This window comes from Morone saxatilis, unplaced genomic scaffold (genome assembly GCF_004916995.1).
Source record: "Morone saxatilis isolate NCDOM2014 unplaced genomic scaffold, NCSU_SB_2.0 Contig19, whole genome shotgun sequence".
Lineage (NCBI taxonomy): Eukaryota > Metazoa > Chordata > Actinopteri > Moronidae > Morone > Morone saxatilis.
The window spans coordinates 22,905,975-22,906,337 of NW_023339751.1; positions in this window are offsets into that span (position 1 = coordinate 22,905,975).

Sequence of the window (363 nt, forward strand, 5' to 3'; positions counted from 1 at the left end):
GTCTTTCAATGTCTGCAACAGGATGTTGCAGATGTTTTATCAGTCTGTTGTGGCGAACTCATTAAAAAGGCAGAGTCTGTTGTTGACACTCTGTCAGCCTGGCAGTGCTGAAGAGGAAGCTGGGGTTGTTCTTATTTTCTTCTATTAATGTTGAATAATAGGTTGCTCTGGCATTACCGAGAGCCTTTCTATATGTTTTAAGACTATCTTGCCAGATTGAACGTGATTCTACCAGTTTGGAAGAGTCTATTAATGAGATAAATGCATTACTAAGGCTGTCATTGTCAACATCCACATGAATATTAAAATCACCTACAATAATTACTTTATCTTTATCTGTTTTAAGGACTAAACTTGATTAAA